Source organism: Apium graveolens, chromosome 3, assembly GCF_009905375.1.
Source record: "Apium graveolens cultivar Ventura chromosome 3, ASM990537v1, whole genome shotgun sequence".
NCBI lineage: Eukaryota > Viridiplantae > Streptophyta > Magnoliopsida > Apiales > Apiaceae > Apium > Apium graveolens.
Window position 1 is genome coordinate 226,494,474 of NC_133649.1, and position 24,517 is coordinate 226,518,990.

The window sequence follows — 24,517 nt, forward strand, 5'->3', positions numbered from 1 at the left end:
CTCCTTTAGTGACTTTCAACATACTGTTCTTCATCATAACAGTATATCTCAAATCAACTAATTTACCCAACAAAATCAGATTTCGATTTAACTCCGGTATGTATCTTACTTGAGTTAACTTCTGAACACGACCGTTGTGACGTTTCATTGTTACCTCACCAATGCCAGCAACCTTTATCGTTTTACCGTTCGGTAAAGTTACAATCTTTCCCTCACACTTTTTATAGGACGAGAACCACTCCCTCCTACCACATATGTGATGAGAACATCCCGAGTCAAGCACCCATTCTTCTTTTGATCCCTTCTCTTCTTGAACCAAAAGAACATCTTCATCAGCTTCTACAAGCGAAACACTACCCCCTCGATTTTTCTTCAACTCTCTCAAGTCTTCTCTTGCCTTTGGACACATAAATTGTATATGACCCAATTCCTCACAATAAAAACACCTGATATTAGGGTTATGTTTCTTAGCATACTTCTTTTCCGTGTCACGCGCACGTACCACAAATGCACTTCCATCAGATGTGTCACTCGATTCTTGTTTCATCAATCTTTCGGACTCCAGAAGAACAACAATAGTCTCATCCAAATCTAACTTCGTTTTCCCAACCAATAAAGAAGTCATCACAGTATTATACTTCTTCGGTAGAGACACTAGTAGTAGAACAGCTTTGTCCTCATCCTTTAATTTTTCATCCAAATTATTTAGCTGGTTGATTAAGCCATTAAAACGATTCAGATGATCTCTTAAGTCTCTGTCTTCTTCCATCTTGAGCCCAAACAAATCTTTCTTGAGAAACAGCGTGTTGGCCAAAGACTTTGAGTGATAAGTCTTCGTTAACTTCTCCCACAAATTCTTGGGATTGTCCTCTTCAAGAACATCATACTTGATTTCCGGTGCAAGGGCCAACCGGATCGTTGATGCCGCACGTAACTTCATGTCTCCCCACTTTGTATCATCAACTTCAGTAGGCTTCTTCCCTCCGAGAGTCGCATATAACCCTCGTTGAATTAACAGATCTTTTACCGTACTTTGCCACAAGGTAAAATTGTTTCTTCCATTAAACAATTCAATTTCAAATCCCCCAACCTTCTCCATCATGAACCTTGGCTCTTGATACCAATTGTTAGGGGGAACACACACAAGTATAGAACCAAACAAACAATGCAAAACACACACTCAATATATGACGCGGAAAAACCCACGTCCCAACTTGTATTATTAATCAAAACAATTATCAATAATACAATCAATCTCACTAAACGATATTCACTCAAGCGATACTTAAGTCAAACAATACTCAAGCATACATCAAAACAATAACATGACTATATATATATAGTCATCACAAACTTAGCCAACAAGAAATACCTAATCTGATTACAATAATAATTGTCTACCCATACAATTATTACCCATTCCCATTATAATAATAATTGTCAACACATACAATTATTACCCAACTCAATTATGATAATAATTGTCTACCCATACAATTATTACTCAATTCAATTATGTTTTCTATTACCAAGACCATACTACCTATTGGGTTTAACCCCAACAAAACTGTAATTATTTTTGAACGATAATCGTCACCTTATATATAAAAAAAATTGCCAAAATCAAACACATGAGTTTGCATGCCGGGCCCATGACATTTGTGTTTAACGTCATGTGGCGCATTTTTCAAAAGCAACTCGTCATCAAATAGTACATGCGACAAGCCACTTGAAGGATCATGTTCGCTTACAATAAATTTACACACCAAACTAGAGTAATTTTATTCAGTTTTTGTAAAGAAACGAAAGTGCTTGGTAGCCAAAAGGATGCAAAGAGCTGTTGACAGTGTCATCGCCGTCACCAAAGAGTGAGTCTTTCTTCTCTTATGATAACGGCGCATTTCAAGTTTAAACGGGATCATCTTATCTTTTTCCTTATTTGACGAAAACTGGGAATTTTGCAGCATTTTGTACTCAGACAGTTAAAGTCTATTGATTTTTATTGCAACCTTTTTGGGGTATAGTCAATTCATTCATGTATAAAATTAGTCATAAAAAGATTATAAAATGACACCATAAATGAGGTGACATGCGTTAATTGATGATAATTTATATGAATATTGGGGGTCCATTTCAATCAAAACTCACCGCATGCTATTTTATGAAAAAAATTGTAACACTAACAAGATCATGCTTCCGGCAACAAATTGTGGGTGCCCAAAGGTGTCTAACTCTTAACATTGTTAGGAATTCTATTGTTTTGTGGGATACGTGAGGCGCTAGCTATGTTGAGGTTTGGCCCCTTGAGTTAAAATTAAAATGATGTGAACTGTTACATTTGTTTTGATGTTTCTCCTGGAAATTATGAGTGCTTAGTTTGCTGGTATCCCTGCTTTGCTAGATTTAATCTGTCCAAAATAAGGAAGAAAGGGTTGCAAATGTGTATTTGATTATCTTGTACTGAACAGTAGTAAATCATTGTTTTGTTCTTTCTTCTTGATAATTTTAACGTAGCTTTCTACATGGTGTAGACTGCAAACAACTTCACAGATAGTTTGTACTTGACGGGGCTGTTTGCATATATTTTTTATCTGATCTGGCTGTTTTGAATCTACTCCTCACACACCCTTACTCTCTTTAGTCTTTAGTAATTAACTCAGCTTTGCGTGGAGCAAAATTGTGTACATTATGAGATCCATAATTTCTTAATTGAGTTTTTAACTAGATAGCAACTACTATTTTGAACTGTTTTTTCATTCTTCTGATGGCCAGGTCAGTGAAGATCATCACTTACGAATCTTTGAACATTGTAGTAAGATTCGTAAATGGGGTCTCAGCAGTACTCTTGCTGGCTGTTATCCCCGGGAAGACTTCTGTTCTTGTAGGAATGCATGGTTGGGAACTCAGACCAACGCTTTATGGACCCCGTATTCCTCATTGGATGGAGAAGTAAAGTCCTTCTGCTGAGCTTTCTTTCTTTTTCATTCCATGTACCAAATATTCTTTGTCTCAACTCTAATACACTATCAATCTGAAGTTTGATGGACATAACTTTACACCACGAATATATATTTATTGATGTTCAACTTTTTCTTTTCCAAGAGGAATCTATTCAAAGATTAAAGAATGCCTTTAGAACTCTGCATTCTTTAAGTAGAATTCTTGTTATGTAAAAGAGTTGTTTATACTTTTAAATTTTGGATTGTACAAAAGAACTGGATTGTCCTGGCCTGAGAACCTAAATGGTTTGAAGACAGATTTCTGCCTGAGCATGGCATCATCTTTCTCTCAAGTGGTCTCCATCATAATAAGTATGCTACTTTTCTCCTGCTCATGAGACCAATTCTGCTTGCTGAAGTTTTCGAATTTTCTCGTGGTTATTGCAGTGGTGTTTCATCTTTCAACCAATTCATTCACGAATTTTCAGTCGATTCTGATACGGGTTCAAGTGTAGATATTCTTCTGGAGAAGGCTATACTGATGATGACACTCCAACTCCACTATCTCAAAGTTCTCAAGCCTCAAGTACAAGCAGCTTTAGCAAGCAGGCTATGCATCAAGGGAATTTGGCCTTCTTTAAATACATACTGGCATGGACGCTATTGCCTGCAAAGTTTCTGAAAGGTATACTGATTTATTTCTATAATAAAAACACTACCTTGGGAAGTTTGCAGCATTTGTACTCAGACAGTAAGACGAAAGTGCTCAAAGACCACATTGTCCAACATGCCACAGATAGGAGACGGGGAGTTGTTGAGGTTTGATTTATATTTCTCAAACTCTGCAGGACAAATGTTTTTGTTTTTCTTGTCACTATTAACATGTCCGCCCCTGATATTTTGTTACACTTGTGGAACTATGCAAAACAGGAATTTCATTTAGTAACTGAAATTTTAATAGAAGTTGTATTTGACGTCATACACAAGGCAGTACGCTACTTCCTATCACCATTGGAGACTTCCAGGATGTTTTTAAGCTGGTTCTCCTCTAGTAGCAGTAAAAATATTTCTGATGATGCTGTGGATGTTTCCGTTCTGACTGCGACGCTTGCTGAGACTGATCCAACCCCTAAAAAAAGGACTGCAATCATTTCTCTTTATTCCCTGAATACAGATGGTCGAACATGTCGAGATGTCATCACAGAGCTTGGGTAAGGACTTCAATTGCAATTTGCAAACACATTTTTTATAACTTAGTCAACTGCAGTCACATTTTTTTTGCTTCCAAGATTGAAATATATATACGTAAGACATTATTGGGCATTGCTATAACTTATAATTTTTTTCCTTTATTCAATATGTTTTGGTATCCATATGAAGCTATTTCTGTTATCACTGCTGATGGATATGTTCTCCTTCTGGAAAGAATTCCAAGGTATTTAAATGTTTAACTTCTTGTATATTATACCTTTTGGGGATTCCCTCATATATCCTATAGTTCAGTAGTTATAACGATGAGTGCTTTCTTTTGATTTGAAGGCGTAATTCTCGGAAGGTTGTCTATTTTCAACATGGATTATTTGATTCTTCTATAGGGTGAGTCATTATATATGACTGGATTAGAACTTTACCTACAGCTGTAAACGAGCCAATACCCTCCTGAGTGCCTACCTGCTTAATTCGAAAGCTTGGCTCAGCTTCAATCTGTTTATAAACAAGCCGAGCTTGAACACAATTTTGAGGCTCAGTTCATAAATTAAGAATTTGGCATTTAAATTGTCATGCCGATCTCTCATTTTGCAAATAAATTAATAAATTGTTTGATTCTTTAGTGTGATTATAATTAGACTACTTTCAAATTGTTTCCCCTATCTGGATTTCCAATGGTGTTGTTGGCTCTCCAGCATTTGCAGCCTTTGATCAAGGTATGTCATATCAATTCTTAAATTTTAGTGTACATAAAAATAAATCCCTCGACAATCATTATGTTCATATATTCATAGAATTTTGAACTACATAGATTTTTTTGCTTTTGTTTATAACCCATTCCAGGATATGATGTTTTTCTTGGTAATTTGCGTGGTTTGGTTTCGAGAGAACATATCAACAAGTATATCTCTTCACGGAAGTAAGTTCTATTATGAAATATTATGGAGCTTAGAGCTCAAATTGTTAATTGCTTTGTTAATTTACTCAAGATAATGTGTTAATCAAATTATCTCAGCTAAATTTGGGATTGGAACACTCAATGCAGATATTGGTGCTATTCAATGAATGAATATGGGGTGGAGGATATACCAGCAATGATAGAAAAGATTCATGAAGTGAAAACAACTGAGCTGAAATCCTGTCAACTCAAACCAGAAGAAGAACAAACTAGCGGTGATCAGCCTTATAAGATGTGCGCGATTTGCCATAGTTTAGGAGGAGCTGCTATATTGTTGTATGTTGTAGTACGCAGGATAGTGGAAAAGCCTCATCGTCTTTCAAGATTGATCTTACTATCACCTGCTGGCTTCCATGATGATTCCATTCTCACTTTCAAAATTATGGGGAGTATATTTCGTTGGCTGGCTCCTATTCTTGAACCCCTGGTTCCTGGTTTTTACATACCCACCTGGTTTTTGCGTATGCTGCTAAACAAATTTGTACGTGACCTGCATAACTACCCTGCAGTTGGAGGCCTTGTTCAAACGCTAATGAGTTATATTGCAAGAGGAGATAGTTCAAATTGGGTTGGAATCCTCAGCTTACCACACTATAATATGAATGACATGCCAGGAGTTTCGTTTAACGTGGCTCTTCATCTAGCACAGACTCTGCACTCTGGAAATTTTCAAATGTTTGATTATGGTAGTGAAGCTGCCAATATGGAGATATACGGTTCCTCTGAACCTTTAGACTTGGCAGAATATTATGAGTTCATTGACATTCCTGTTGATCTTGTTGCTGGTCGGAAGGACCAGGTGATCCGGTCATCAATGATAAAAAAAACACTATACGAGGATTAAAAAAGCTGGCGTGAATGTATCATTCAAGGAGTTTGAATATGGTCATTTGGATTTCACAAAAGCTCACAGCGAAGAAATTTTGGCATATGTAATCTCTCGTTCACTAATAGTGGCGCCCGGACCAAAGCAGAAATCTCTAATGTCAAGGAAAAGTGTAACACCTGCTTTATTACTTAAAATCCATAAACCCGCAAAGAGAGCACTAATATATTTCTAACAATAATTTAACAATCTAAAATTTTCAAAATAATATTAAATCTCCAAAATGTCTAAACCAATAATATAAATTCCGAATTCCCTAAATAAATAATTAAATCTAAATACTGATAAAGTCCGAAATCCTAATCAATAAAAGGGGTAACTCTCCATCACACAGTCTCAGATCCCCCTAAGCACCTGCCAGGAAAAGAATACGGCATGAGTTAAACGCCCAGTACGGATTTGGAGTACAATTTATAAAACAAGATATCAAAATATATAATCTGCGGTTTATAATAAAACAACAATTTTAAAAATAAGTAAGACTGAAGCAACGAGGGGTTATGATATTTGATACCGAGATCAGAACATACACATCATAGGGTACCTAATGCGTGCAACAAAATGGATAACGTGTACGGCATATACAACGTCACCATAAATCAAATCACAAATCAAATTCTGGGTGCACCCACGTATCCTGAAACAAATATCAAATGTGCACAAAGCTCCTCCCAAGAGCTAACAGAAGGATACGCCGTGACCAATTACACTGCCACGGAAGTGTCATGTCACTGGTACCGCAATGACATAGTTGTAGTACCCCTACAGCTGTTTAACTCGGTATACCCTAAATCACACTAAGGGTTCAAAATAAATATTCTCGCAAAATCTAAAATTCACCTGAGATAAATGATACAAATTTCCAAAGCAGGTGGATGTCATAAATAATTTTTGAAAATCGCATAAGCAGATATCTAAATTTTCAAAATCAATTTTTAAAACAATTTTCGGAAGTTAAAATGGTCAAACAAATATTAACAGAATGAACAGAAAATAGAATGGAACGAATCAAATAAATATAATGGATAAAAAGAGTAGCGCTCAATAAAAGGGGATATAATCCGTACCTTAAAAGTCGCGACTAAAATTATGAATAATATCCGCTGATTTGCTAACTCCCCCGCTCCTGATCTAATAACAATTTATAAGTTATTATTAATACACATTCATTAGTTCTTTTTAATATTAAAATTAATCTTAACCGACATGACTTAATAGGTAACTAGCAAAAGATATTAGCTTTAACATTAATAAAATCATTGTTTTGACTTGAAACATTAACACACCAGCACATGATCTACCAAAATAAATAGGCTAGACACTACAATTTATAAACAATTTGGTTACTTGCTGATGAACTAGTCATAAACATTTATGTACAATCATTAACAAAATAACCAGGTGCATATATAAATATAAAAGAATACATTAATGTACTAACCAATATAAAGAAATAATCTAGTTATTAAGTATTGGACCAAGTATGTCTGCGTTTAGATCAATAGACCATAAAGTAGATAATTAAATATTAAATTAAAAAAAAAAACAAGACCCGATAGTGACCAAAACTCATGCTAAATTACAAAACCCATATAATATAATATATATATATATATATATGTAATCTAGCATCAACCTAACTATTACTTTTACACTATAGCACCAGATTTATAAATAATATTAAGTTTATAGAAATTGATCAAATCACGAGCTTATATATAACAAAGTAGGGTGAAATAATATCCGACGCTATTGATTCTAATACACACAATATAACAAACTTTCAAACTAACCCAGGAGGTTAACATAGTAAAAATAATATATTATAATAATAACAAAATTCGTAAGTACACTTTATTTATATTACGATACTAATATTAAAATTTAAAATATGGTTTGACATGCTAACAACTCAAGTTCATCGATGAAACAAGTTCACTATTTTGACATCGAATAAAGTACATGACCTTTGAATCTTTCAAATATATAATAATAACAAATTACTCTCATGATTCCACCAAAGATGAAAAACTTGGACACAAAAGTAATATATGTACACCATAAACATAACAATTAATATATATTAATACTAATGATGATAACTAAAATCCACCCATTGCTACACAAGAATGACAGGGACATGCCATTATACCAATAAAATAATACATACAATTCATATTGGGTGTGAAAGTTGTGATACCTATATTATTTATTTGATTTCACTTTCCGCTCTAAGAAGTGCTAGTGCTCACCAATTCTGTTCGTCCTGTGCGCCTCTCTGCTCCATCAGATATTTTAGGTTTTTTTTTAAACGATGACGTACAAGAGGCGGGGAGAGTATATATAAATTTTTATTACCAACTTTCTTTTCTAAACAAATTACTTATTCTTTTACAAAGTCTTTTATAACTCGTATTCTAGTTTAAATTAAATTCTCCACTTATTATTATTATTATATAAAATATAAAATTCACTTATATTACATATATACCCCCTTAAAAAAAAGGATTCCGTCCCCGGAATCTAACGAAACTAAATATTCATACCTGAATCGAATAAATGCGGATATTTCTCATGAATAGATTCTTCTAATTCTCAAGTGGCCTCTCTCTCGGAATGATTTTTCCACAAGACTTTGACAAACGGAATGGTGTTTTTCCTCAAAACTCGCTCCTCTCGAGTTAAGATAGCCTCAGCTTCCTCCTCACAAGAAAGATCCTCTCTAATCTTATGCAATGGATAATGAATTAGGTGTAACAGATGATATTTATAGCCCCTCAAAACGGACACATGAAACACATTATGCACATGAGATAGTTGTGGTGGCAACGCAACTCTATAAGATACTTCCCCTACTTTCTCCATAATATCAAAAGGGCCAACATATCTCGGACTAAGCTTTCCCTTCATACCAAAACGCTTCACACCCTTATAAGGAGACACCTTCAAGAACACATGATCACCTAGCTCAAATCCACCAAACTTCCGATGTTGATCCGCATAACTCTTTTGACGCGATCGAGCTTCCTTTAAACTTTTTTTAACTTTCTCCACCTTCTCATTAGTGATTCTAACTAGCTCTGGTCCTTCAATGACTCTCTCACCAACCTCATCCCAACAAGATGGTGCTCTACACCTCCTCCCATACAAAGCCTCAAATGGTGGCATACCAATACTCGCATACCAACTATTATTATACGCAAACTCAACCAGATACAAATATTTATCCCAATCACCTGTCCACTCCAAAGCACATGCCCTCAACATATCCTCCAACGTCTGGATCGTCCTTTCTGACTGTCCATCAGTTTGTGGATGATAATCTGTACTAAAATTAAGTCTCGTACCCCAAGCTTGCTGGAACCCTTTCCAAAAACGCGACGTGAATCTCGTATCTCTGTCAGAAACTATCGACACAGGCACACCATGAAGTCTAACAATATCTCGCTGATAAATCTCTGCCAACTCATGAACAGGAGTAGTCTCTCTAATAGGCAAGAAGTGAGCAGACTTAGTAAGTCTATCAACCACCACCCATATGACATCGTTCTTCTTGAAAGTCCTCGGCAAATGAGTCATAAAATCCATAGTAATGTTTTTCCACTTCCAAACTGGAATATCTAGCTGCTGCAACAATCCACTAGGCCTCTGATGATCTATCTTCACTTGTTGACATGTAAGACATTTTCTCACAAATTCTGTTATATGTCCCTTCATTCCACTCCACCAAAAGTGCTTCTTCAAATCCATATACATCTTAGTGGAACCTGGGTGAATAGAGAATGAAGAACTATGAGCCTCCTTCAAAATTTTCTCACGAACCGTCGGGTCTGAGGGAACACACAATTTACTACCCAACCATATCACACCCTCATCATCAACACGAAAATGTTTTTCCTTGCCACTTGCCATCTCAGATCTAATAGCTTCCAAACCTGTATCACTCTTCTGAGCTTCCTTAACCATTGAAACAAGATTTGGTTCCACTTTCAAACTTGCAATACTACCGTTTGATCCTTTAACATACAACTCAACACCCAAGCGCTCCAAATCTGAAATAAGGTGCAGCTGAGTAATGAGAGATGCAACACTCCCCAAGTTCTTCCTACTAAGAGCGTCTGCCACTACATTCGCCTTCCCTGGATGGTATTGAATATTTGTATCATAATCCTTAAGAAGTTCAAGCCACCTCAGTTGCCTCATATTAAGCTCTTTCTGAGTAAAGATGTATTTAAGACTCTTGTGATCAGTAAAGATGTCACAAGTCTCTCCATAAAGATAGTGTCTCCAGATCTTCAAAGCAAACACCACAGTCGCTAACTCCAAGTCATGGGTAGAATAGTTCACCTCATAAGGTTTAAGTTGCCTAGAGGCGTAAGAAATCACTTTCCTATGCTGCATAAGAACACACCCCAATCCTCTCTTAGAAGCATCACTATAAACCTGAAAATCTCCACTCCCTGATGGCAACACAAGTATTGGAGCTGACACCAACCTCTTCTTCAACTCTTGAAAGCTCTTCTCACGATCATCATTCCACTCGAACTTATTTCCCTTCCTCATTAGCTGAGTCAATGGAAAAGCTATGGAAGAGAAACCTTCCACAAAACGCCTATAGTAACCTGCCAAACCTAAGAAACTCCTCACCTCCGTCACATTGCTAGGTCTGGGCCAATTAGTAATAGCCTTGACTTTCGCAGGATCCAACTCAATGCCCCTACTAGAAACAATATGCCCCAAGAATGCCACTTCCTCCAACCAGAATTCACACATGGAAAATTTCGCAAACAACTTCTTCTCCCTCAAAATTTCAAGTACAGTACGTAAATGCTCATCATGCTCCTCTCTGCTCCTAGAGTATATCAAGATATCATCAATGAAGACTACCACAAATTTATCCAAGTAATCATGAAAAACCCGATTCATCAAATCCATAAATATCGCTGGTGCATTCGTCAACCCAAAGGACATCACGAGAAACTCATAATGACCATAACGAGTACGAAATGCAGTCTTCGGAATATCCCCCTCTCTAACTCGTAACTGATGGTAACCAGATCTCAAATCTATCTTCAAAAAGTACTTCGCCCCTTGTAACTGATCAAACAAGTCATCAATGCATGGAAAATGATACCTGTTTCTGAAAGTCACCTTATTCAACTCCCTGTAGTCAATGCACAACCTCATGGAACCATCCTTCTTCTTCACAAGCAGCACAGGAGCGCCCCAAGGAGACAAACTTGGCCTAATAAATCCTCTATCCAACAACTCTTGCAACTGCTCCTTCAATTCTTGCAACTCAAGTGGTGCCATTCGATAAGGCGCCTTAGAAATAGGCTCGGCACCTGGAACAAGTTCAATAGTAAACTTCACCTCCCTATGTGGTGGCAAACCTGGTAGCTCATCGGGGAACACATCTTCATACTCTTTCACAACTGGATAATCCTCGATGCGAGGTTCATCCTTCGATGTATCCTTCACGAAAGCAAGGTAGCCATCACAACCCTTAGACAACAATTTACTCGCCTTTAGAGCAGAAATTAACTTAACATCCCCCTTCGGCTGAGACCCTTGGTATACAAATTCTGGTTTATCTGCATCCCCAAAGATCACCCTCTTTCCTTGATAATCAATTGTGGCACGATGTTCACTCAACCAATCCATGCCCAAGATAATGTCAAAGTCATGCATCTCCATCGGAAGCAAGTTAACCTTACAATTTCTATCTCTAACAGCTATCGGACACTCTCGAAACACATCAAAAATAACAACAGAATTCCCCATCCGGGTAGAAATAGACATATGAGGATATAATAATTAAGGTGCAACGCCAAGATTACGAACAAACCATAAAGACACAACAGAATGGGTCGAACCAGTATCAAATAACACATAAGCATTGAAAGGAATATGTCCTAAGTCCAATCATGTATTAGGATTTAGGAATAACTTCCTGTGTAATCTGTTTTGATTTCATTGATATTAATAAAAGACTTGTTTTGTTTTTATTACGGGCTTTATCTATTTAAGTGTTTAAATAAGATATACCATAGTTTAGAGTAAAGCTTTTTATGGATTATGATGAGATCATAATAGTGAGACCTAAAAGATGATAACTCTAAACTTAAATAGTTTCTGGTCGTAGGATTACTAACTGGTAATTAATAATCCGCAGAGATCGGTACATACTATGCTTGCTTCATTATGAAGGATGTCTGTTCTCATAGACATTTGTGTGGTGACACTATAACTAGTATGTAGATGCTTATTATAGAATAAGTTCACTGAACATGACTCGCACAGCTGAACAACTGATGGAGTTCACTCACGTGTCAGTAGTTGTTCACATAGTGATAGTTGTACAAGTATCCTTAGACTTGAGGTCATCATAGTCATCTTGTGTACACTGAACTATGCTTTGGTTTAGTTCTTAGTCTCCAGGGACAATTATTAGGGCTCTACTGGGTATAGGAATTTGTACACGAAGATAGTGTATGATCAATAAATGATCTACCCCTTCCAGTGAAGGAAGCGAATGTTCAAGGCTGATCCACTTATGCTAGTTCAGGAATCTCTGGCCAGAGTGAATGAAATTAGAAAGGAGTTTCTGATTTGCATAGAACTAAGCATAGTAAATGGTAAGCAAGTGATTAAATTAGATAGGCTTGACATGAGATCCATGCCTTATATTTAATCGGGACATTGTAGGGTAGAAGGAGTTTATTGTACGGTAATTATTCACTGAATAGGTTCTTGGTATTCTAAGCAGTGAATTCATATTATCCGGATAGTCGCGATATGCTGAGAAGTATCCCTCATGATGTAGAATAAATGTGATTAATTAATTAATCATATTTAATAAATTAGAGAATTTATATAAATAATGATAAAATAGTTTTATTATTATTTATTTCTACTACCGGCTTAATATTGAACCTACAGGGTCACACCATAAAAAGAGAATGATTTAATGGTGGAGAAATTAATTAATAATGACTAATAATTATTTATTTATGAAATAAATAATTAATTGGCAAATTTAATAATTGATTAAATGAGATTTAATTGATTATAAATTAATTAAGAAAAGTTCTTAATATTATTAATTAAGGATTTAATTTTTTGGAAATTAAATCAAGAGAGAGAATTATTTCTAAAGTGTTTAGAAAAAAGATTAATAATTAAAAGGTGTTTTAATTATTAATGAGAATAATAAATGGGATAATAATAAAAATATTTATGAGAAAATTTCAGCTGAAAATTTTGCCTATAAATATACTATTATAAACCCTATTTTCATTCTAACCCCAAAATTTTATAAAACCTAATTCTCTCCACCTCCTCCTCCTCCTTAACGTCGTTTTCTTGGTGGATACCGGTGGAATGCTTCACGTTTGAGGAGCAGCTGCTAAGGATCTCCGATCGTTGCTTTTGGATCGCATATTAAAGGTTAGTAATCGATTCATATGTTTTTACCACAATTTATATGCTTTTATATGGATTTTGTATGTGTAAAAGTGCTTTTACATGCTTTCGCTGCGATTAAAATCCATCAAGCATCACGTCTACCAACAAGAAGTGTTCCTGAAATGGTACCTGAATTAGCTGCTGCCGGATTTGCAGTCAATGCAAACACTCTGGCTGTAGGATTCTGCTGACTGCCATTGCCACTACCACCACCAACTCCTCCTCCACCAGGGTTGCGTGACACTGTACAATCCTTTGCCCTATGAGACATGCTACCACATAAGAACCAAGCCCCATTTTGTCTATAACAAGCTCTACCTGGATGATGTCCACCACATATAGCATAAGGAGTCACGAGAATCATATTGGGGTTTCCCCCATACACTGAGTAACGGCTTTGCCCCTACTGACGATTCTGCCACTGCCTAGGCTGCTTTTGTCGCTGAAACTGCTGATTCTGATTCTGACCAATATACTGATTCCGACCGTGAAATGACTGACCAACCCTATTCTGCATATGTCCGCGCCACTGTCCCTGCTGACCACTCCGACCTCCATACCACTATCTACCCTGTGCAAAACCCTGATCATCCCTAGTCCTCTTACTACCACTGTTAGACCTGGAAGTCCTGAAATCTATGCGCTCCTTCTCAACATCCTTTGATGCATCAGCCGCCTCTGCCACATTATCAAATTTAAAAGAAATTATGGAGCCCCTCAGATAAGACTTCAACCCCCATTTAAATTTATCAGCCTGTTGCGCAGCACTCCCTGTAACAGTCCCAGCAAATCCAGCCAACCTTATAAATCTCGCCATATAATCAGTAATGCTTTCATCATGGTTGTTATTCCCAGTGGACTAACAATGAGATTTACAAAAGGGGGGTTGAATGTAAATCTCAAAACTTTTTCAAGTTTTGAGTAGTTTCTAAGGCTAAGTGTTTTAGTGAACAAATGTGTGTGAATTGCTTGAAGCTAATACAGACAGATATATATTCAAACACAAATGTAAAGAACACAAAGAACTTAAAAACTTTTCTGGTGGATTTGTTGTTCCACCAGAGATGTGTTATTTCAGAAAATCTGTGATTCAAAGAATTAAATCACAGCTGCTTCCTAGTACAAACTAGATGATTTTCTCTCTGGATATTTCTAAACAGCTCAGGAAAATTCTTATATAATTACTACCTGCTACTTGGTTTATATATCACCAAGTTTACAAGTGAAGACAAAACTGTAAAATACAATTAAAAAGATTCTTCACATGTTTCTTCTTCATTTCTCTATCAAATGCAATTTAGGCTTGGCTGTAGATCTTTGAATACTTCCTTGTTTGTATCAGAATGGAAATGCTGCATTTTCTTGATTCTACCTAGAGGCTTCCACATTCCAGTTTGTCTCTGTCAACCCATGTGCCTCTGTCAGCTTGTGAATTGTCACTATCAACTGCTAATGAACTAAGCATCCATTGAAGCTTTCATCCGTTGATGCCTTATCCGTTGAGGCTTTATCCGTTGAAGCTTTATCCGTTGATGCATTATCAGTTGAAGTCTTTATCCGTTGAAGCACTTATCCGTTGATGGATATTATCCGTTGAAGCATTAGAGACATCCGTTGAAGCTTTGTTTCTTATCCGTTGAAGGTCTTCAATATCAGTTGATACTTCTTCACTTATACAAAATTACAAGGCATGGAATATTTACAATTAGCCCTCCTATTTGCATATCCACTAGTAGTCAACATGATTGATAATTACCTACAACATCTAAGAATTACAACTTGAATCCAGAGAATGAAATGTGCTACAATACTAAACTTATTGCTAAGTAAAGCTACTCCTTCAACGGATAGCCAAGATGGTCTTATCCGTTGAGGCTACAAACACTAGATTTCTACTTAAGTATTTTGTTTAACTTATCATCAAACTAATACACATATTCCTAACAATCCCCCCCTATTTATGTCTACTAGAACTGTAGGCATAAATTTGGGTTTAGCTTGATGATAACAAAACACTTGACAAATATATAAACTGTAATAAAGCAAAAATTCAAAAGTGCTGCAAAAATGTGTATGCTGAGATGAAATTGAAGAATTACATTGTTTCCAAGGGTGCTCCTTTAGCCTGAGCAGATTAGTTTCTTTTCCTTTGATTCCTTGTTTTATTTCCTAGCCTCCTGTCATTCTCCTCTATTTGAAGTTGAAGTTGTCTGTAGAATTCAGCTTCATCTTCTTCATTGATGTCCAACTTAGATTGCATATCCTTGAGAGTTTCATTACTGGCAATCTTGAGCTGATCTTCAATTCTGAAAAATCTTCTGACTCCTTTGTTATCTCTGAACTCCATCAATCAATGAGGTGATTTGTGAACTGTAATTCCTCTTTCTTGAATGAGTAATGTTCTAGGCAAGGCATTGGGCTCCCACCAAGTTTTCCTTATGTTGGCAATCTTGTTGAGAATCTCAGTCTTGGCAGTCCTGGTAAAGCCAGAATCCCTTTATATGGCTGAGTAGACTCTAACCAAGGTAGAGTAGCCTTCATTCAGAATCCTGTAGAGAGGCCAAGTTCTTTCCCCATCTCCTTTGTATTTGAACACTAGTCTTTCTGGTAGCGGTCTGTAGGCAGCTATTCCCCTTACTTCCTCCAGCTCATCTAGATAGAGTTCAATGTCTGAAAATTCTTTTATGTCACAGATGTGAACATAATCATCCTTAGAGGCTTGAGGCTTAGGCTTAGGCTTCTATGTGAATTTGATTGAGGCTTTAGAGGGTGTTGATTTGATTCTTCTTTTCTACTTCTTTGATGGTGGAGAAGAGGTTAGGAAGGTGGGCAATTTGATGGTGTCCCAATCAATTGGTTCCTCCTTGGGAATGATTGTTTCACCATGAATGTTCATGAAGGGGTCAGGCACAATGGGTTCAGGAATAGAGGGTAGTGGTTTGGATTTTGATTGGGTTTCTTCAGTCTTATCTACCATCTTTCTCTTTGCATTGGCCTTCTTTCTGTTTCCTTTCTGCCATTCTTCTCTGTCCTTACTTCTCTCTTCCATATTAGTATCAACCATGTCCCCCATAGCTTCATCTTCACTTTTGTCTTCAATTTCTTTTTGTTCTTCAGCCTGACTTGACTTTAGCTGTTTTTCAAGGTTTGCTTGTGCTCTTTTGTCAGCCTTTAGCTGTTTGGCTTCTTCCTTCAACCTTCTGGTTTCTTCCCTCTTGGCTATTGAGAATTTGGGATGTCCTTGCATCACACATATGCTCTTTCCCTCTCTGAAGATAATAGTCATGTTCCTCCTTACAGCCACATCCATGGACTCTTTGTGCTTTGTGATACTTCTACCCAAAAGCTTGTCTTCATCAGGCTTTGGAAGAGGAAAATCCACTCCTTTCATCTGAGCAAGGCTTAGATGATTCTTTGTAGAGTCCTTATTGGATCTGTTGCTGGGCTTGAGAACCATAGATTTCAGATTCTTGGAAGAAGTCTCTCCAACCTTATTCCTCCCTCCTGGCTTGAGCTCCACAATAATTGATTCCACTTTTGTGCTGTGCTTCACAGATTGTGATTGAGAAGTTGTAGAACCAAATATTTGTTGCATCTTTTCATCAATCTTCTTCCTTTGCTCTTTGACTTGCAATTCAGCTGCTGCTATCTGGATTAGATCAATTCCATCAAGCTTTCCTTTGATTTGAATAATTGGAGAAGTGGTGATGGCAGGAACTAGTACTTGAGAAATTTGAACTATTGTTGATGGCTCTCCTTCCCCTTCCCCTTTATTCTCCCCCTTTTTGTTATCATCAAGGGTAGGGGTCAAGCCTTGTGCTTTTGCCAGCTGCATGAGTAGATTTGTTTGAGTTTGTTGATTCTGAAGAATAGTGACCATAGAGTCTTCAATGATCTGAACTCTGGTTTCCAATCTGGCCAGCCTCTTGTCAGCATCAGATTCTTTCCTCAGTCTCCCCAACAAATCTTGCATAGTACCATAAGGTATGACTGAATCCAACTTCTCAGTATTGTAGGATTTCAGATCAGCAATGTCCTGCTTGAGCTCATCCACACTTAGATTCTGTTTGAAATGCTGCAACTGCAAGAGATGCAGAGATTCTAGATGAGCTTGAAGTATTGCCTTGGTACCAGCATCTGTAGTCTCCTGAAGGGCCTTCTGAATTGTCATGACTTGTCTGACCAAAGTGACACCAAACTCTCCTGGTGTTGATGCTTTTGCCCATGCCCATTCAGGAAGATCTGGAACAGAACTTGGGCCTGCTACTCCCCCTAAGTTCATGCTCTCATCCAAAGAATCAGAGTCATCATCATTAGAATTTACTCCAAATTCTTCAGATGGCTCACCAGCTTGAGAAGGCAGCCTGTTAACAGCAGCTTTGTCTCTGAGAAGAGATTCTGAAGTGTGTACAATGTTTAAAGTCTATTCTGCCTCCACATTGCCCTGAGCAGCCAATAATTGATATGCTGAAACAGGATGAGTAAAAGTGTCAGCATCCAAGGAAATGTTATCAATTACAGCTTTGTAATGTTGCTGAAATTGTCTTTCCTTTTCTGCATCATCCACTGTCATTGACTCACTAGCAATGGCTGGATCAACCCTTATAGCTTCTGTACCTGCCTTTCTCTCATTTTCTCTATGTTCTTGCATCAGGGGCTCCCCCTGGCTCACACACACCCTCACACCCTCACCCTCACCTTCTAAGGTGGCACTCCTCTCACTCACTTTTGCCATGCTGGAAGAAATAGCATGCATATGGTGACTCTCAACCTCTCCTTTTGCCTGGGAGCAACCCAGCCTCTCACTCAAAAGATCACTCCCTTCCCTCAAACCTAAAAGTGATTGTACAGTAACCTTGTCCTCTACAGTTGGAATTGTTTCTGTTATGTGTGTAGAGACCATCAACGGATAGGGAGTATCCGTCGAAGTGGAAACTGATGGTATCAACGGATAACTGCTGTTAAGCTTATCCGTTGAAGAACAACCACTTGTCAAGGGATGAGAGATATCCGTTGAAGAAGGAAAAGATGTAGATATTGAAAGTGACACAATTGTTGAATCTGTGTGAATTGATTTTAAGTGAGGTAATACAGATTCTTCAACTACATCTGAAAGAATTGGCTGATGATCCAACAAATCATCTAAAAGATGATGATCATCAGGTTTTGAGTGGGGCTCCTCCCTGAGTTTTAATGAGGGAGAATCAGGAATTAATGTGAATATCATATCCACATCCAGAGAGGGTGATGGAGAGTTTGATGATTGGTGTGTTTCTATTATGAGAGAATGGGGTTGTGACTCCACATTTGCTGGAATCACATCAAGCTGAATTTGAGAAGGCTCAGATACAGGTGGATATATCTGTGCTGTGTGTGCCCCTTGTATGGAAACTAGGGTCTTGGCCTTCTTTTTCCTTGAAAAGGCTTTAATTGGTGAATGTGTGGCTTCAATGTCCCTCCCCCTTTTGTTCTGTGTCCCTGGTTGGGGACTATTTTCAATAGTTACATCCTTTTGGGAGGATGCAACTAGGGATGTGTTAGACTCCTTTTGAACCACCACAGTCTTTTGAGAGACTGTGGCTTGGCTGGCTTGGGTACCACTCACCTCTCCCACCTTATCCTGGGGGGTTTCTTGATGTTCACCCCTCCCCTCACCACTCACACCCTGTTCACTCCCTTCAGGGTTTATGGTAGTTGTTACAACTGTTGTCTTTTGAGAAACAACAGAGGTAGTTTTCTTTGACTTGAGTTTTGAAACTTTAGTTTTGGTGGCTTTGGTAGGAACATGTTTGGACAAAGACACAGATTCCATGGCCACACTAGAAGGCAAAGAAACAATGGGGTTGGAAATAGTAGGAGTTATAGAAGTGTTTACCTCACTTACCTGTCGTGTATTCATGATTGGAAAATATACCAATGGCACCTGGCTGTTGAGGTTCATTCTCAAAAGGTCTACAAGGACCCTTTTCTCTTGTGCCCAGCATTTAAGTTTATTATTCTCATTTGATATAACCAATCCTTCAGCAACACGGTTAGCCAATAACATAAAAAATCTAGCATAGTAGATGTTATGTGGTCTATTAGCTTTGTTACCTAATTTGGAACCTAATTCTAGCATGACACAGTTGCTAAAATTAAAGTACCTATCAGAAACTAGCATATAAAGCATATTAACAAGAGATGAAGTTATGGCATCAAAATTGCTAATCTTCCCATAGAAAACCTTAATAAAGGCATCTCCAAGAAAACTCCATTCTTTCCTAAGGCCTTTCCTTCTAATGCTACCTAAACTAGCAGAATCAAAAGCATAGCCTATGGAATCTAACATAGCAGATACATCTTTATCAGTGTGTGGTGTTATGGCATTATTCTCAGGAAACTTAAAGCAACACTGTATATCATCACAGTTAATGCAATAATCCTTACCTTTGAGAGAGAAGGCAATAGTCATATCTGTGGAGTTGAACTCTGCAGTTGTCCAAATCTCCTCAATCACCTCACAGTAGATGGTTGGGGCTTCCAGCATTGCATAGCTCAGTTTGTAGTTTTTGATGAAGTCCATCATCTTGTGATAATCAGAATGGGCTTCATTCTTTTCAACCAAGGCTACAAAATTATTCTTTTCATAAACAAATCATGTTTGAGACATAATTTTGACTACTGGTGCCATTGTTGTGAGTAGAGGTTGCAGAGAAAAACTTTAGAATTTTGGGAGAGAAGGAGAATGAAAATTGCAAGAAAGCGTAAAGTGAAAATAAGAGTTCAATGGGCTTTTATACTTTCTTGAATTAAAACGTAAATAAAATGATACTTTTAAGTAAATTACAGCCGTTCAAGAATAAATAAAACTGTAGAAATTCTAAACTGCCTTTAAAACAAATAAATACAACAGTGTATATCTGTATCAACAGTAAGTAAAGAAATCAACGGCTGTGATTTACTGAAAGTAACTGATGTGACACTTCAATGGATAAGGTAAATAGTTATCCGTTGATGACCAACACTATTTTATCCGTTGAGGGATAAAATTACCAGAAATGTATTTGTCTTTCAACGGATAATGAACATCCATTGATAGAACAATTTTGGCTTTCAACGGATAGGGAATATCCGTTGATAGGATAGGTCTTTCTTAAAGCCAACTTTGTTCTTGCAGCAAATTCATTTCAGGCTTCAATGCAGATTATATAGAGGACATAAATTTATGAATAATTAAGCATACCTTGCTCACTTACTAATCTTGTGAATGTTGATTCATCAAGTGGCTTCGTAAATATGTCTGCAATCTGCTTTTCACTTGGAACAAAATGAAGTTCCACTGTACCTTTCATCACATGTTCCCTAATGAAGTGGTACTTGATATCAATGTGCTTGGTTCTTGAGTGCTGCACTGGATTTTCAGTAATGGCAATGGCACTTGTGTTATCACAGAATATTGGAATTTTGTCCACAGTCAAACCATAGTCAAATAGTTGATTCCTTATCCATAGTATCTGTGCACAACAACTACCAGCAGCAATGTACTCAGCTTCAGCTGTTGATGTAGAAACAGAATTTTGCTTCTTGTTGAACCATGACACAAGCTTGTTCCCTAGAAATTGACAGGTGCCAGTTGTGCTTTTCCTATCTATTTTACAGCCTGCATAATCTGCATCTGAGTAGCCAATTAGATCAAAACCAGACTCTCTAGGGTACCAAATTCACAGATTTGGAGTCCCTTTGAGATATCAGAAGATTCTTTTAATAGCCACTAAGTGAGATTCTTTAGGGTCAGCTTGAAATCTAGCACAGAGACATGTAGAAAACATTATATCAGGTCTACTAGCAGTTAAATATAAAAGTGAGCCAACCATGCCTCTATAACTTGAAATATCCACAGACTTTTCAGCCTTGTTTAATTCAAGCTTGGTGGCAGTGGCCATGGGAGTTTTTGCAGATGAACAATCCATTAAGTTAAACTTCTTTAAAAGATCATAAATGTATTTGGTTTGACTAATGAAAATTCCATCACTAACTTGCTTAACTTGTAAACCAAGAAAATAAGTTAGCTCTCCCATCATGCTCATTTCATATTTACTTTGCATTAACTTAGCAAACTTTTTACAAAGCTTATCATCTGTAGATCCAAATATAATATCATCTACATAAATTTGAACAAGTATTTTAGAGCCATTAACATTTCTAAAGAAGAGAGTTTTATCAACAGTACCTCTTGTGAAGTGATTATCTAGAAGGAATTTTGACAAAGTCTCATACCAGGCTCTAGGTGCTTGCTTTAGTCCATAGAGTGCTTTCAACAGATAATACACATAGTCTGGAAAGTTTGGATCTTCAAATCCTGGAGGTTGGCTTACATAAACTTCTTCCTCCAATTCCCCATTTAGAAATGCACTCTTGACATCCATTTGATAGACTTTGAAATTGGCATGAGCTGCATAGGCTAGAAAGATTCTGATGGTCTCAAGTCTGGCAACTTGAGCAAATGTTTCATCAAAATCTATTCCTTCTTGTTGAAAATAGCCTTTAGCAACCAATCTGGCTTTATTCCTTATGACAATGCCATTTTCATCCATCTTGTTTCTGAATACCCATTTTGTGTTAATAGAACTCTTGTTCTTTGGCTTGGGTACCAGCTTCCATACTTTGTTCCTTTCAAATTGGTTTAGCTACTCTTGCATTGCTAAAATCCAATCTGGATCCAATAGAGCTTTTTTCACTCTCTTAGGTTCCTCCTGTGATAGAAAGCTACTATACAGACATTCATCTTGAGTAGCCCTTCTAGTTTGCACTTTAGATGTAGCATCACCAATGATCAGTTCAAAAGGGTGATTCTTGGTCCATTTCCTTTGAGGTGGTAGATTAGCTCTAGATGAGGTTGCCTCAGTATTGTCATGATGTGAGATAGAATGTTGATTAGTTGAAACTCCCCCTGAGTTGCTGATCCTTTGAAAGGAATTGGGAGCTCTATCAACTGATGAAGTGAATTGATTATCCGTTGACAGAATGTGATCAACGAATGCTTCATTATGAACTTCAACGGATGATGCACTTTGTCTTTCAACGGATGCTGTATTGCTTCTTTCAACGGAAGCTGAATTATGACTTTCAACGGATGCAGCATTCTGTGCATTATCCAAAGGCAGATTTTGAATTCTTCTTGAGATGCCTTCTTCATCATTCTCATCTTCACTATCATCACTATATAATTCAATGCTGTCAAATTTGAGTCCTTCATGATGTCCCTCATCTGTTAGTCCATCAATCTTTTTATCATCAAACACAACATGCACAGATTCCATGACAATGTTGGTTCTTAGATTGTAGACCCTATATGATTTTCCAGCAGAATAACCAACAAATATTCCTTCATCAGCCTTTGCATCAAACTTTCCTTTGTGATCAGATTGATTCCTTAAGGTGTATCATTTGCAACCAAAGATATGCAGAAAGTTTGAAGTTGGTTTTCTTCTCTTGAATAATTGATAGGGAGTCATGTCTTTTGCCTGATTGATTAGAGAAATATTCGGAGTGTAACATGCACAGTTAACAGCCTCAGCCCAAAAGTAAGTTGGGAGTTTTGACTCTTCAAGCATTGTCCTTGCAGCTTCAATTACTGATCTGTTCTTCCTTTTCACCACACCATTTTGTTGTGGGGGTCCTTGGAGCTGAGAACTCATGCATGATCCCATTTTCTTCACAGAACAACTTCATGGTTGAATTCTTGAACTCAGTTCCATTGTCACTCCTAATATTCCTTACTTTGAAATCAGGATGATTGTTGACTTGCTTGATATGATTGATAATGATTTCACTAGCTTCATCCTTTGATCCAAGAAAATAGACCCATGAAAACTTAGAGAAATCATCAACAATCACTAGGCAATATCTTTTCCTTGAAATTGACAATACATTGACTGGTCCAAAAAGATCCATGTGTAGCAGTTGTAATGGTTCATCAATTGCAGATTCAAGCTTCTTACTGAATGATACTTTCTTTTGCTTTCCTTTCCTGACAAGCATCACACAGTCCATCCCTTGTGAATTCCACTAGAGGCATTCCTCTAACTAAGTCCTTTTTGACTAGATCATTCATTGTCTTGAAATTCAAATGGGACAGCTTCTTGTGCCATAGCCAACTTTCAACTGCACTTGCTTTGCTGAAAAGACAAGTAATGGATTCTGTATCTGTAGAGTTGAAGTCAGCTAAGTACACATTCCCTTTTCTAACTCCAGTTAGAACCACTTTATTGTCCTTTTTACTTGTGACAATACATGCTTCAGAATTGAAGGAAACAGTATTCCCTCTGTCACATAGTTGACTGATGCTCAATAAGTTGTGTTTGAGACCATCAACCAATGCAACTTCATCAATGATGATATTTTCTTTTGAAATCAAGCCATATCCCATAGTGAATCCTTTGCTGTCATCTCCAAAGGTTATGCTAGGGCCAGCTCTCTCCTTAAACTCTGTGAGCAGGGTGAAATCTCCTGTCATGTGTCTTGAACAGCCACTGTCCAAGTACCATAGATTCCTTCTTTTTCCCTGCACACAACAAAATCAATCAAGTTGATTTTGGTACCCAAGTTTCCTTGGGTCCAGCCTTGTTAGTCTTTTTCCTAGACTTCATTCCTCCTGCATCTTTTGACTTAGGTAACTTTGGGTCAACCTTGATCTCAGATGTGGTTGGTTGAAGTGTAGGGTTAGTCACAGAATCATTTAGCACATTTGATTGAATTTGATAAGGCATAGATTGTGCAAACATGTTATTCCACATAGGCATATTGTATGGCATTTGAGGCATACTAAATGCAGTAAAATAAGGATTATTAATATATGGCATGTTTGCAAAATGTGCATGGGGATTCTGATGAGACATAACAGGCATGGCATGCAGAGGTGACATAGACATGTTAGGCATGGAGGGATTTGAAGACATGGGAGCATTTTTAACAGATTTGCAATTATCAGATAGGTGATTAACACTTTTACAATGCACACAGCTTTTTCTAGGAGCATACCTATCAGGTGTGTAATTGTTATGTTTATTAATCCCTACC

The 24,517-nt window shown here is 37.3% G+C and overlaps 1 pseudogene; it reads left to right on the forward strand.

Annotated features, from left to right (window-relative positions):
* The first annotated feature begins 1,744 nt into the window (after positions 1-1,744).
* Positions 1,745-6,194, forward strand: LOC141713149 (uncharacterized; annotated as a pseudogene).
* The last annotated feature ends 18,323 nt before the right edge of the window (positions 6,195-24,517 follow it).